At 45.4% G+C, this 15,476-nt stretch overlaps 1 protein-coding gene across 1 annotated transcript in view; it reads right to left on the reverse strand.

The window, feature by feature from the left end:
* Nucleotides 1-15,476, reverse strand: part of MTMR10 (myotubularin related protein 10) — a 128,438-nt gene that overhangs the window by 34,096 nt on the left and 78,866 nt on the right. The window lies entirely within an intron of this gene.

A 15,476-nucleotide genomic window follows, 5' to 3' on the forward strand; every position in this document is an offset into this window, starting at 1 on the left:
AGAAATGTAAGTAAAGTGGTGTAAATTTTAATTAACTGCACAGGATGGGCCACGGTCTGACCATGTCTGCCCATTTTGGTAAAGGTGGCCAAAACTCAAAATAAAAAAAAAAATTAAAAAAAAAAGGTGGCCAAGATTTTTGTTCAACGCATGTGTTTTACACTAGAAAACTAGCAATAAACTAAAAAAAAAAATTAAATTAATCAAGTGGTTTCTCAAAATTCAACACAAACTAACTCTTAAGGACTACGACACTCTCCAAATTATTCAACCCCTTGCAAATTAGGTTTATTAGCAATATACACAGGGAGCTTGGAATAATTTTGATCGCAGCTGTATATACTTAAAACAGATGCACTGGCTGATTCCAACAGATGTTTAAAGAAGCCCTCGTGGTTGGTTCGAATAGGGGGCGGATGTCAGTACCCGGCTGCCAGGACTATTCCATTATGGACCTGTGAAGCTTCACAACTACGAACATCTGGCTGCCACTGGCACTGGAAACTGCCAGATAGTCAGGGGTGACGGGTGTTGAACCCCCACCGATCAGATATTGGTGACCTATGCTAAGGCGGGCTTGACACATTGCGACATCGCTACCGATATATCGTCATTCACGTCGTTAGTGACGCATATCCGGCGCCGGTAGCGACATCGCAATGTGTAAATCCTAGGTGAGACGATGAACGAGCGCAAAAGCGTTAAAAAAAAACCCCAAAACAAAACGCTGATCTGTGTCACGTCGTTCATTTCCATAATGTCGTTACTGCTGCAGGTACGATGTTGTTTGTCGTTCCTGCAGCACCACACATCGCTGTGTGTGAAACCGCAGTAACAACAAACATCTCCTTACCTGCGTCCACCGGCAATGCAGAAGGGAGAAGGTGGGCGGGATGTTATGTCCCGCTCATCTCCGCCCCTTAGCTTCTATTGGCCAACAGCTTAGTGACGTCGCAGTGACGTCGCGGTGACGCCGAACGCACCTCCCCCTTGAAGGAGGGATTGTTCGGCGGTCACAGCGACGTCACCAACCAGGTATGTGTGTGTGAAGCTGCCGTAGCAATAATGTTCGCTACGGCAGCAAGCACCAGATATCGCATGTACGAAAGAGGGCGGGTGCTATCGCGCTCGACATCGCTAGCAATAGCTAGCGATGTCGTAGCGTGTAAAGTGGCCCTAAGAGTTGGCTATCAATATAAAAATCCAGAAAAGTAATTCCCCGCTGACGCACCCTCTTAGCTACTTCCCAAAACCTTTGGAGGATTCGTTGGTGGTGGGGGAATGAGTATTAGCGTTTCACCTGGATCTGTGCAAAGCATTTCGATGTAAGAGTATAAAATAAAAAAAACAATAGTACCCAAAAGTGCGGCAGTGTGGGGAAATAAGATGCACAAATCTAAGAAGAATCTGTATTGTCATCATTTTCCAATTAGTTGAAAGGTTATTTCAGCTGGAAAGTCACACGTCTGGCTGATGGAAGGTATGAAGGGCTGATTACGCCACATACATGAACTTATGATGCTAGACCTTAGATTCTAGATTTAAAAAAAAACTATTAATTTAATTTATACATAAATAATAACTAATACTAATAATAAAACTATTAGGCCTCATTCAGACACCCGTGTTTTTCACATATGCAAAAGAAAAATGGTACGTCTCATTAGTTTTTTCAACAGTGATTTTTCGCATGTAGATAAATATATTTCAAATCTTCTCCCATCCTTTGCAATGCTAATCACAGAACCATATGTGGTATCCCACAAAGTGGCCATCGCCATTGGATACCTGAAAAATAGTGTGTTTCATGCAGTCACTGATTTCTGTGTATATTGTATGCTGTAATGTACGAGACCGGCTGACAGTCAGCAATGAAAGGGTTAATCTTCACCCCTGCAGGGGATAGTCATGTGACCTGCTCTACTTATAATGCAGATGTTTCTGGAAGGTGCTGGAAACTTTCCCTGGAAGTCAGCCAATGACTACAGCTGTAAGGCTATGTGCCCATGGGACTCTGTACCCGTAAAACAACTTTGCCGCAGAAAACCTGCGGATTTATCTGGATTTTCAAGATAAATCCGCAGGTTTCAGCAAGTACAGACACTCCCCATGTTATCCTATGGGACATGAGGAGTGCTGTATCTATGATGCAGTATGTGCAGCTGCGGATGTCACGGAGCCAGACATAACTGTATGTCAATTATTCCTGCGGAAATACCTGCGGAATTCCCGCTTCTCTACTATGGAGATATAGGCCAGGAACTCAGCAGGTTTACCGCAGATATTTCGCTGGAATCATGCAGCAATGGATAGCTGTGGATTCTAGGGAGCTGCTGCGGGAATCCTGCAGATGTACCTGTGGATATATGCGTGGGTACATTGTCCGGTAGGCACATAGCCTGAGTGTCACATGTGAGGGGGAGGAGCAAATCAAACTATTGGGTGGAAGATAAAGAGTCTGATGGGAGACGGCCATGGAGAGCAGTAGGGGAGTGGATGGGCTCCATGTTGGAGAGGTTACTATTGTACCTTGAGAAGGAAAAATACTGCTTCAGAGGAGAAATACAGCTCAGCCCTATGGAATACTGAGTAGGGATTACCAAGAGGGATAGTCTGAGAACCAGTGAACGTCTTCCTCAGAGGCTTGCCTGTCTGCATGTGTGGGTCAACCGCCAACTGACCAGGTGCAGAAACTGACAAGCTACTGCCTACCATCTGTATATGGCTATCCATCTTGTCATCACCAGTAAAGGGACTGTTCTTTCCCATGTCGTAGTGGATAAACTGCACAAACAACTATCACCACCATCAGATTCTACCTGTGTAAACACTGTATCCCACGGTTATATTCCCTTTTATTGGGGGACTTTGTGTGTGTCTGCAATTTGGAGAGGAACCAGTGTGAGGCAGACAACAGGCCGCCACAAGCACAACCCCTGCCACGCACCACACGAGGTTACCACACAGTCTTGTATTTTTGTATTGTGCTGCCGGAAAAAAAAACATATGTCTCTGTGATTTTTGCATGGACATGTAAAACGGTGACTGGGTCAGTGTGCTCCAGCCCTGAAGATCCCGATCGTCATTGTGTTATAATAATATGAATTGTGTTATGCATACAATGTATTTATGAATAAAGTGTAAGCCTATGTGCCCGCGTAGCGTATTTTCATGCAGTTACGCTGCGATCTGCACTGCAGCGTAACTGCATGCGTCCTGCGTCCCCAGCACAATCTATGAATATTGTGCCTAATCCATGCCCACGTGGCGAATTAGAACGCAGCGCTTAGTCTACTGCCGAAGCGCTACGTTCTAAGAAGTGACATGTCACTTCTTTCATGCGCTCTGCATGCAGCCCCCACTCTGTCTATGGGAGGGGCTGCTATCAGAGCGCATGAAAATCGGCTTTACAGTACGCACTGTTTCTGCAGCGATTTGAAGCAAATGTGTGCTGTTCAAATCGCTGCTGAAATTTCTGCAGGGACAGAACGCAACATGGGCACATAGCCTAAGAGTGGTCGATTTAGGTATTGCGCCCTGGTGTTCAGAATAGGCAGGGTACAATTAATCTCTGTGGGATGCCCACAGGAGACGGAGTGAGCCACAGGATACAGCCTGACTCCTTCCAAGTCAGTAGTAGTTAGGGAATGGAAAGCTCTACTAGTGAGTAGTAGACTGAGTAGGAGACGTGTGCAAGCCCGACAGAAAGCTTAGCATAAAGAAAATGGGAGTCTGTGGCAGCCATGACCTGAGAGAACAAATTGGGAACAAAGCATGCAGTAAGGGCTCCAGTCGAGGACGGGGTGGAGGGTCATCTCCGTTCCAAAGTCGTAAGTACCAGGCCCAGACTCTACAGAGGTTTTCCGGTCAGTGGACTGACTCCAGTGGTACTAGTCTTCAAGTGGAGGCTTGGCATAGACTTGGGAGAACAGGTCTGCACTGAATGAAACCACGGTAGATGAGGCAAGTCCGAAGGCGGTCGACATGCTTATAGAAAATGGGTCCTTGTTGGTGGGACAAGACCCTGGGCAGTCAGGACTATATGACTTTATCGTGTGGGACTGTGGTGTCAGGCAGTGAGGAGTACAGGCAAATGGCAGCAGTAGTACCAACACGTGTTTCGCGTGTTGCTTCGTCGGGGGACCGTGACGAAGCAACACGCGAAACACGTGTTGGGACTTGTCCCCCCACTGGTCTACATGTATTACCTCTGGTTGGTAAACGGTTTGCATATGACCTGTTTTTGTACTCATCTGCCACGGTGTGCTTTTTCCATATGGTAGAACCTTACTGGTCTGACTATGCAGTGCTTCACTGCTAATATAAAACATTATAGCAGCATGGAACTCAGTTAATTTAACCTGGGAACGCACTCACTTTTTGTAAGTGGCATTCAGATGGCCAAATGACTGCGCTTTTTAAATATAATGTGTAGACTGGTGGGGGTTTTCTTTCACTCTCCTGTGTCAATCTGTACTTGGATTTTATATATATTTATGTAAAATTTGTATCCCCTGTATTGCTCAAAAAAACTTTTGTATTAATAATGTGTTTTTTCATATACAATTTGTTGCTATAATCTAATGGAGTCAGCTAGAATGTGTAAAAAGGGGTGTCTATTTGGCAAAGTGAAAGACTTCCTCTATTTTTTGGTGTTCATTTATGCTTTATGAAGTCTTTGTCCTGTAACTTACATTATGAAATCCAGTTTTGTTTCTATAGGTTGTTTAACAGAGTATGTCAATGACTCCCCAGCAGAAAAACCACACAACCAGCCAGGAATCCCGCATCCTATCCCTTCCCTATTGTTCTGTAGAGGTGGCTGGGGAGCAGATCATCGAAGGAGGACTGCTGAGGAGCCCCTTGCCAGCGACTACCGCCCTGGTCCACCCACACAATCTTCAAAAAGATATGGACATGTAAACGGCCCGTAGACTATAATGGGTACCTGCAACATGGAAGTCTGAATGAGGTCTTAGGGATTCAAGAATAAAAAGAACATTATCCTAAATTCAATTTTCAAGGTTTAGATTTTCTGGCCCATATCTTGACAGAAGAGGGAAGGCAGGTGGCAACCACACAGGACATTTTCTGCACCTGCTCTGAACTCATGTGCTGCAGGCTACAAACATCTGTGGTAACTGGAAATACTTCCAATAATTTTTACAATTTATTTCATAAGGTGGCTCCAAATCTAAAGCTTCAGTTAATGAGCCTTTCAGTGATGATTGCAAATATGTAAGTTGTCCCAAGTTCACATGCATCTCGACACATTTCCTACTGTGGTGACTCGGTGGTGAGATCGTCCGCTTCCAGCACTTGGGTTATGGTCTTGAACTTAATAGGTCAACATCTGTATAATTGCTACGCTTCTTGAACTGGTGTAGATTTCCTTTGCTCTACAAGAAAAGGTTAAATTGGCTTTCCATGAACCTGACTGTTTATGATCCATGCACACTGTATTTGCAGTATGTGCAATCTGAAATGCTCCCAGTGCATATCCTAAACAAGTCCATGGACCACTATGGGTAAATATATCAGGATGGATTCATCCATCCAGCCATCTATCTACACTGTACAGATCTGTAAAATTTGAGAAATTTTCCAATGTATATCTCAAAGGGGTACCAATTTGTCATGTGAATACTCGGAGAAAACAAATTGTGGTTTCTCCTTAGAATCGTGTACTCAATGGCAGAGTGATTCGCTTCTACAGATGATTTAGTATTACCAGAAAATAGTTTAAAACAGATTTGTCTAATATTACAAAACTAAAGGTTGTAAGCGATCACTGCATGACAATACTGTAGATTTACATCCACATTGCACTCTTGCCAGGATTTTCTGCAGAACACTTTACTGGCAAAAATAAGTAGGTGTCCTATCAGGATCAATTCTGGGAATCCTGGATAACTCCGTCACTTCTAATCAAGCTTGGCTATAGTGATTCAGTAGACTCCGTAATGCCAGACGGGATGTTTTCAGGAAGTACAAAATGAATAATTCTGTTGGTCACCCTTTCCTGAACTCCAAAACACTAGTTTGGAAGGTTGGATTAAGCAAGTAGACAACATTACACTGCCAGAGAAAATCTTGTCCTACGCAGTTTCCAGAAAACAAATGCAGATTTTACTAGTCCATGAATAAGTCTTATATGTAGCCGAGAACGTAAGTGAAGTCCTGGAGGAGAATTGGCAGATACATGGCTTTTCACACCACTTCAAGCATAGGCACAGGTGTTCTCTCTCCACCTATACACAGAGCACCATGAACAGTCAGCATTCAGAAACATCCTAATACACAAGAGCTTTACTACTTATGTTCGTTCATACAAGTCACAAAGGAGTTAAAGGGAACCTGTCACCAGTTTTTAGGCGCATAAGCGGCGGCCATCACCAGTTTTCTCTTATATACAGCATTCTAACATGCTGTATATAAGAGCCCAGGCCGCTGTGTAAAACAAACTTTAGAATACTCACCTATAGATCGTGCTGCGGTGGATTCTAGTCAGATGGGCGTCTCAGTTCTCTGGTGCCGGGGCCTCCTCTTTTGACCATCTTCGTCCTCCTTCTGAAGCCTGTGTGCTTGACGCACACTACGTCATACACACTCGATCAGGGCAGATCAAAGTGTGCCTGCGCAGGCCCTCAATGTCGGCGAGTGACGTAGGACGCGTCATGCACCGCGGCTACAGAAGGACGGCAAAGATGGCCGAAAGAGGCGGCGCCGGCACCGGACAATGGAGACACCTATCGGACTGGAATCCACCGCAGCGCGACCGTTAGGCGAGTATTATAAAGTGTTTTTTTAGGTTTTACACAGCGGCCTGGGCTCTTATATACAGCATGTTAGAACGCTGTATATAAGAGCCCACTGGTGGTGGCCACCGCTTATACGCTGAAAAACTGGTGACAAGTTCCCTTTAAGGTAACCCACTAAAAACTGCAACTGACCCTGGTCCTGTTCAGACAAGAGCCCAACCTGAATCCCTTAGGCCTTGTGCGCACTAGGCGTTTTTGCCGCGTTTTTAGCGGCGTTTTTTACCGCGTTTTTGTGCAGAAAACGCAGTGACATTGCTTCCCCAGCAATGTCAATGGGTTTTCAGAAGTGCTGTCCTCACACAGCGTTTTTTTTTAGCTGCGTTTTTGTGGTGACCACAAAAACGCAGCATGTCAATTATTTCTGCGTTTTCCACTGCGTTTTTCACTCATTGAATTCAATGAGATGTTAAAAACGCAATGAAAAACGCATATAGCCGCGTTTCTATGACTAAAAACGCAGCTATAAACGCAAGGGGTGGGCACTACAGTGACGTGTACAGGAAGAGGATTCCTTCTGTTGGTAAACACAGAAGCAGGAATCCTCCCGGTACCGTCACCGCTGCTTCCACCTCCCGTCCTGTGCATGTCAGCTCCGTGCGGCGCCATGTCTGGGCGGGAGGTGGAGGCAGCGGCGAAAAACAAAGTGAACAGCAGAAAAAAAAAAATGTCATATACTCACCTGTCTGCAGGGTCCCGATGCCATGCCCGCTCCCATCTCCTCCCGGTCCCGCCGCTCTGGCTGTGTGCAGTCTCCCCGGGGCAGGACCTTGCTTTCAGGACCTGGCGGTGGATCACCTGATGCAGTCACCTGACGCATCAGCTGATCGCGGTGTCGCCGGCTTTTTCGCGCCCGGCCGGCTATCAGCTGATCCTGCCGTCAGGGGACTTCATCAGCTGATTACCGGCAGCTCCGGCAGCGATCGTATAGGATCAGACTCCTGTCCAATCGATCGCTCCAGGAGCTGCCGGTAATCAGCACAGCACATAAGTGAGTATTATTTTTTTTTTTTTTTTTTGCACTGATGCATCAGCTGATTGTATAATCGGCTTTTATACAATCAGCTGATGTGTGATGTGATTCAGGCACTTGATCCTGACAGATCATCTGATCGCTTTGCCTTCCAGCAAACCGATCAGATGATATTGGATCCTGATTGGACGGCGCGGGACCCTGACCCAGGATTACTGCGGAGGGGGGTTTATTTCAATAAAGATGGAGTCACTAATTGTGTTGTGTTTTATTTCTAATAAAAATATTTTTCTGTGTGTTGTGTTTTTTTTTTTATCATTACTAGAAATTCATGGTGGCCATGTCTAATATTGGCGTGACACCATGAATTTCGGGCTTAGGGCTAGCTGATAATATACAGCTAGCCCTAACTCCATTATTACCTAGCTAGCCACCCGGCTTCAGGGCAGCTGGAAGAGTTGGATACAGCGCCAGAAGATGGCGCTTCTATGAAAGCGCCATTTTCTGGGGTGGCTGCGGACTGCAATTCGCAGTGGGGGTGCCCAGAAAGCATGGGCACCCTTCACTGTGGATTCCAATCCCCAGCTGCCTAGTTGTACCCGGCTGGACTCAAAAATTAGGCGAAGCCCACGTCATTTTTTTTTTTTAATTATTTCATGAAATAATTAAAAAAAAAGGGCTTCTCTATATTTTTGGTTCCCAGCCGGGTACAAATAGGCAGCTGGGGGTTGGGGGCAGCCCGTACCTGCCTGCTGTACCCGGCTAGCATACAAAAATATGGCGAAGCCCATGTAATTTTTTTTTCTTTTTGGGCAAAAAACTGCATACAGTCCTGGATGGAGGATGCTGAGCCTTGTAGTTCTGCAGCTGCTGTCTGCTCTCCTGCATACACTAGTGAATGGAGGATGCTGAGACTTGTAGTTCTGCAGCTGCTGTCTGCTCTCCTGCATACACTAGTGAATGGAGGATGCTGAGACTTGTAGTTCTGCAGCTGCTGTCTGCTCTCCTGCATACACTAGTGAATGGAGGATGCTGAGACTTGTAGTTCTGCAGCTGCTGTCTGCTCTCCTGCATACACTAGTGAATGGAGGATGCTGAGACTTGTAGTTCTGCAGCTGCTGTCTGCTCTCCTGCATACACTAGTGAATGGAGGATGCTGAGACTTGTAGTTCTGCAGCTGCTGTCTGCTCTCCTGCATACACTAGTGAATGGAGGATGCTGAGACTTGTAGTTCTGCAGCTGCTGTCTGCTCTCCTGCATACACTAGTGAATGGAGGATGCTGAGACTTGTAGTTCTGCAGCTGCTGTCTGCTCTCCTGCATACACTAGTGAATGGAGGATGCTGAGACTTGTAGTTCTGCAGCTGCTGTCTGCTCTCCTGCATACACTAGTGAATGGAGGATGCTGAGACTTGTAGTTCTGCAGCTGCTGTCTGCTCTCCTGCATACACTAGTGAATGGAGGATGCTGAGACTTGTAGTTCTGCAGCTGCTGTCTGCTCTCCTCCATACACTAGTGAATGGAGGATGCTGAGACATTAAAGTTCTGCAGCTGCTGTCTGCTCTCCTGCATACACTAGTGAATGGAGGATGCTGAGACTTGTAGTTCTGCAGCTGCTGTCTGCTCTCCTCCATACACTAGTGAATGGAGGATGCTGAGACTTGTAGTTCTGCAGCTGCTGTCTGCTCTCCTCCATACACTAGTGAATGGAGGATGCTGAGACTTGTAGTTCTGCAGCTGCTGTCTGCTCTCCTCCATACACTAGTGAATGGAGGATGCTGAGACTTGTAGTTCTGCAGCTGCTGTCTGCTCTCCTGCATACACTAGTGAATGGAGGATGCTGAGACTTGTAGTTCTGCAGCTGCTGTCTGCTCTCCTGCATACACTAGTGAATGGAGGATGCTGAGACTTGTAGTTCTGCAGCTGCTGTCTGCTCTCCTGCATACACTAGTGAATGGAGGATGCTGAGACTTGTAGTTCTGCAGCTGCTGTCTGCTCTCCTGCATACACTAGTGAATGGAGGATGCTGAGACTTGTAGTTCTGCAGCTGCTGTCTGCTCTCCTGCATACACTAGTGAATGGAGGATGCTGAGACTTGTAGTTCTGCAGCTGCTGTCTGCTCTCCTGCATACACTAGTGAATGGAGGATGCTGAGACTTGTAGTTCTGCAGCTGCTGTCTGCTCTCCTGCATACACTAGTGAATGGAGGATGCTGAGACTTGTAGTTCTGCAGCTGCTGTCTGCTCTCCTGCATACACTAGTGAATGGAGGATGCTGAGACTTGTAGTTCTGCAGCTGCTGTCTGCTCTCCTGCATACACTAGTGAATGGAGGATGCTGAGACTTGTAGTTCTGCAGCTGCTGTCTGCTCTCCTGCATACACTAGTGAATGGAGGATGCTGAGACTTGTAGTTCTGCAGCTGCTGTCTGCTCTCCTCCATACACTAGTGAATGGAGGATGCTGAGACTTGTAGTTCTGCAGCTGCTGTCTGCTCTCCTCCATACACTAGTGAATGGAGGATGCTGAGACTTGTAGTTCTGCAGCTGCTGTCTGTAGTGATGAGCGAGTACTAAAAAGCTCGTGTGCTCGAGGCTCGGGCCGAGCATCCCAAGATACTCGTGTACTCGGCACGAGCACCGAGCCCAATGTTATCCTATGGGAGACCCGAGTATTTTTGTGAAATGACCACCGGCAGCATGTAGAAACCATAAAACTGTAAATTAAAAAAAAAAAACGTGCGTGTGTGTGTAAGCGTGCATATATATATATACACGCGGAGTGGAGTGCAGGAGGGGCCGTAGCCGAGCGGGGAAGTGTCGGGCTAAAGGCACGGTCATGCTGTGAGGGCCGGCCAATCACTGCAATTCCACAAGTAACAGGGCTGTGGCATTGCGGTCTGCCAGCCAATCCCTGCATAAGGGCTGGCTCTAAAAAGAGCGCCAACATGAAGACCACGAGTACAGCACGAGTATCGTGAAATTACTCGGTCCCCGCCGAGTAGCCCGAGTACAGTGATACTCGTGCGAGTATCGAGTAGTGACAAGCATACTCGCTCAACACTAGCTGTCTGCTCTCCTGCATACACTAGTGAATGGAGGATGCTGAGACTTGTAGTTCTGCAGCTGCTGTCTGCTCTCCTGCATACACTAGTGAATGGAGGATGCTGAGACTTGTAGTTCTGCAGCTGCTGTCTGCTCTCCTGCATACACTAGGTCTGCAGCTGTCTGCTCTCCTGCATACAATGAACATTTTGAAGAAGGAAATGACATCAGACCTTTTTTTTTTTTTTTCATCAACAATCTTTAATGGCATTGTGCACTGATTAAAAACGCAGTGATCAAAAACGCAGCAAAAAACGCACCAAATCGCGGCAAAAACGCATGCGTTTTTGCCGCGTTTTTTTAGCCGCGGGTGCGTTTTTTAGACAAAAACGCACATAAAAACGCAGCGTGAAAAAACGCCTAGTGCGCACATACCCTAATGGTTCCTGCTGGAGTTGGAATAGTCCTAACCACAGACTAAACTATGGTGGCAAATCAGGACTACTCTGCTAGATCAGCCATTGAGCACTGCAGAGCAGAGTGCAAATTACCTACTGAAGGGAAGGTTTGCTGGAGTACAAAGTGATCCCAGAGTGAATAAGAAACAACAAAAAGCCAGAGAAGATGAATATTGCTAAATAATATGCTGCCTACCTACTGACAACAAACATGAGATAGATGCAGAGTGGAGAACAAAAGCAGCAGAGAGGAATATCCACTGGTATCCCACTGATTAGCGGAAACTAACAGCAACACGGCTGGACTTAAAAATATCACCAGCAGGAACCTATTTGAAGCTGCACCTGTAAGGTGACTGGGCAGCCAAATTAGTAAATGAGTACACCTGTTACCCTAATAGAACTAAAGCACAGATAAACTAAAACACCAAAACAATAGGGGAATCTACTGTGGTGCAGAGGACAGAAAAGCCGAACACAGACTCAAAGAATCCAGACGCTTGACAATAACCTCCCAAACGCATGTAATAACAGTGCTTAATATAATAGGCATCTTTTATTAGGGCATACCTGACTATAGGGACTATTAGTTTAACAAAGAGAAACATTCAGCATCAGTTGCATCTGTATTAAAATTAATTGCTCTATCATTTAACTGTCTGGAATTTGTCTTGTTGACTAATTGAATGAGAAGTCTGTTGTCCAATACAATAATATAGAATATATATCCTGACTCCATCCTGAACCTCGGATTCTTAATAGTCTTGTGCTCCTCCTATAACTTACATTATCTCTATTCATACATTGTGTGTGCAGGACTCTTCCTTTATACTATACGGCATTTCATGTCCCTGGTGAAGGCTCCCATATGAGCCGAAACGTTGGACCTTACATTGCTACACACTGACTGTTATGGAATTTTTTCACGAATAAAACACCAGCATATTAAAAGCAACCTTGACTGGATATTCTCTTTTTCTCCATCTGTGTGCCGGGGTTTTCTATATTATTGGCAGTTCCTTTAGTAGTAGAGCGCAGCTTATCTCTCCTCTGTTGTCCAATACAAGACATTAAAAGAATACAGACAAAATGATTGATAACTTGCTAGACACTGATAGGGAATTTAGATTGTGAGCCCCAATGGGAACTGTGTTGTCAATGTCTGTAAAGTGCTGTGGAATTAATAGAGCTATATAAGTGAATATACAGTACAGACCAAAAGTTTGGACACACCTTCTCAAAGAGTTTTCTTTATTTTCATCACTCTGAAAATTGTAGATTCACATTGAAGGCATCAAAACTATGAATTAACACATGTGAAATTAAATACTTAGACATATTTTCAGTTGTTTCACACTGTTTTGCTTATATTCTAGGTTCTTCAAAGTAGCCACCTTTTCTTTTGATTACTGCTTTGCACACTCTTGGCATTCTCTTGATGAGCTTCAAGAGGTAGTCACCGGAAATGGCCTTCCAACAGTCTTGAAGGAGTTCCCAGAGATGCTTAGCACTTGTTGGCCCTTTTGCCTTCACTCTGCGGCCCAGTTCATCACAAACCATCTCGATTGGGTTCAAGTCTGGTGACTGGAGGCCAGGTCATCTGGCGTAGCACCCCATCACTCTCCTTCTTAGTCAAATAGCCCTTACACAGCCTGGAGGTGTGTTTGGGGCGATTGTCCTGTTGAAAAATAAATGATGGTCCAACTAAACACAAACCGGATGGAATAGCATGCCGCTGCAAGATGCTGTGGTAGCCATGTTAGTTCAGTATGCCTTCAATTTTGAATAAATCTCCAACAGTGTCAGCAGCAAAGCACCCCCACACCATCACACCTCCTCCTCCATGCTTCACGGTGGGAACCAGGCATGTAGAGTTCATCCATTCAACTTTTCTGCGTCGCACAAAGACATGGTGGTTGGATCCAAAGATCTCAAATTTGTACTCATCAGACCAAAGCACAGATTTCCACTGGTCTAACGTCCATTCCTTGTGTTTTTTAGCCCAAACAAGTCTCTTCTGCTTGTTGCCTGTCCTTAGCAGTGGTTTCCTAGCAGCTATTTTACCATGAAGGTCTGCTGCACAAAGTCTCCTCTTAACAGTTGTTCTAGAGATGTATCTGCTGCTAGAACTCTGTGTGGCATTGACCTGGTCTCTAATATGAGCTGTTGTTAACCTGCGATTTCTGAGGCTGGTGACTCGGATAAACTTATCCTCCACAGCAGAGGTGACTCTTGGTCTTCCCTTCCTGGGGCGGTCCTCATGTGAGCCACTTTCTTTGTAGCGTTTGATGGTTTTTGCCACTGCACTTGGGGACACTTTCAAAGTTTTCCCAATTTTTCGGATTGACTGACCTTCATTTTTTAAAGTAATGATAGCCACTCGTTTTTCTTTACTTAGAAATTTGTATTATAGCAAGAAAAAAGCAGCTAACAGTCTATTCAGTAGGACTATCACCTGTGTATCCACCAGACTTCTGCACAACACAACTGATGGTCCCAACCCCATTTATAAGGCAAGAAATCCCACTTATTAAACCTGATAGGGCACACCTGTGAAGTGAAAACCATTTCCGGTGACTACCTCTTGAAGCTCATCAAGAGAATGCCAAGAGTGTGCAAAGCAGTAATCAAAGCAAAAGGAGGCTACTTTGAAGAACCTAGAATATAAGACATATTTTCAGTTGTTGCACACTGTTTTGCTAAGTATTTCATTCCACATGTGTTAATTCATAGTTTTGATGCCTTCAATGTGAATCTACAATTTTCAGAGTCATGAAAATAAAGAAAACTCTTTGAATGAGAAGCTGTGTCCAAACTTTTGGTCTGCACTGTAAATATATATATAAATGTAATTGTGTCTGCTTGTATAGTCCAGCCCCTATTCACCTCAATGAGGTGAAATATGACATAGGCCACTGCAAGAATGGCAGTTTCTGGGTTTTATACACACACACACACACACAAACACACACAAACACACACAAACACACACAAACACACACAAACACACACAAGCTACTGAATCCATTCTACGCCCCAGTGTCGATGACTTAACATCAGGATTGAACTATGTGGTTTGGGTCTTTACCTTTTCCTCCCCTGGCTGCTTTTATCCCCTTTATTTAAATTTTGCACAGCGGCCACTGCCATCATCCCTATGGCTAGTGTGTGCGCAGGGCTCTGTTCATGTTGTAGTTGAATTCTAAAAAGAAAAAAAAAAAAAATGCCACCGGAGTCAGTGCGTACATATACCACTGACTGACACCATTTTATTGAAGACACTGTCTGCGAATATCATCTGTAACAAAATCTGATATACACAGACAGTTTATTCAACAAAATGGCACCTTAATTTGCAGTATATGCATGCGTTAACTCCAGTCCCATTTTTTTTTTTTCAAGAATTCAACTACAATATGAACATAACACGCCAAATGGTTCGATCACAGCAGCGTGCGGTGGTCGGCGCAGGTGACGTCAATTAATTGGCCGCATACATGCGTGTGTACTGTCAGAAGGTAACAGAGCAGCAGCGCAAAACCTTTGTGGTTGGCCCAGGGACGTCCGTGACCTCAGCCGGCCCCCACACTGCATAGATGTCCTGCTCTGAGATACCACTGCTGGCCTCTTTAAGCACACAGCACCGTGCAGCTTCCATGGAGACATCGCACTTACAGATGCATCAGCCAAACCAGTGAATCCTGCAACCCCAGCCCACACAGCCCATTCAGGTCACGTGATGACCGTACGCTGCTGAGCTCCCTCAACATGACGGGTGTGGTGTGGGAGAGTGGTTCCTCGCTTCTCCCCTCCTTCACCATGTCACTAGTGTGGGAGGGCTCAGGTGACGGCCGGCGGGTGCGCAATGCTATGTTAACGTGAACATAGCACTGTGCATGCGCCGCCTTCAGACAGAAGGATGTGTTTGGAGTTATATAGTGAATAGAAGATTATTGGTTTTGCTCGATAAGGGTCTAGTTGTCCATAGCAGCCAATCAGAGCTCAGCTTTCACTTTACCTCAGCAGCTTTTGGGTATATGCGCACGCTGCATTCTTGATTTGACAAAAAAATGCACCCTGAAGGATTTCAACTGTGATCGGAAATCACCTGAGTGACGTCACCGCAGATCGCACGGTTCACTTCAATCACTCGGGTGATTTCCTGTCCCAGGTGGAGGACTCCAGCT

The sequence above is a fragment of the Anomaloglossus baeobatrachus genome, chromosome 4 (genome assembly GCF_048569485.1).
Source record: "Anomaloglossus baeobatrachus isolate aAnoBae1 chromosome 4, aAnoBae1.hap1, whole genome shotgun sequence".
Lineage (NCBI taxonomy): Eukaryota > Metazoa > Chordata > Amphibia > Anura > Aromobatidae > Anomaloglossus > Anomaloglossus baeobatrachus.